The sequence below is a fragment of the Balaenoptera physalus genome (assembly GCF_965194825.1).
Source record: "Balaenoptera physalus genome assembly, chromosome: 21".
NCBI classification, from domain to species: domain Eukaryota; kingdom Metazoa; phylum Chordata; class Mammalia; order Artiodactyla; family Balaenopteridae; genus Balaenoptera; species Balaenoptera physalus.
In genome coordinates this window covers 14,318,004-14,318,368 of record NC_138902.1, presented here as the reverse complement: position 1 = coordinate 14,318,368, position 365 = coordinate 14,318,004, and positions in this window count along the sequence as shown.

The following is a 365-nucleotide window of genomic DNA, read 5'->3' as shown; positions in this document are numbered from 1 at the left end:
CCCTGGGGAGTTTTTTGCATGGAGACAAGGGACAGAGGAGAGTGTAAGCCATCCACAAAGGACCCAGCAACTGGACCCTTTGCTTTTTCAATGTGATGACCTCAGTTCCTACTTAACATTGGCCACTGGAAGCCAATATTTCACCATTCTGCTCTATGGGGAAAACTGAGTAATGGGATAAAGAGAAGAATAAGATGTGCTCCTTCCCATGCGGCTCCTTCTTGGGGAGTAGAAGGCAATACTTATTATTAGTTCTTCTTCAAAGGTTAGCTTTTAAGCTTCATACCATTTAAGAAATCCATGAAGTTTGGGTTAATCTAACCTGAAACTAACACAACATTGTAAATCAACTGTACTCCAATAAA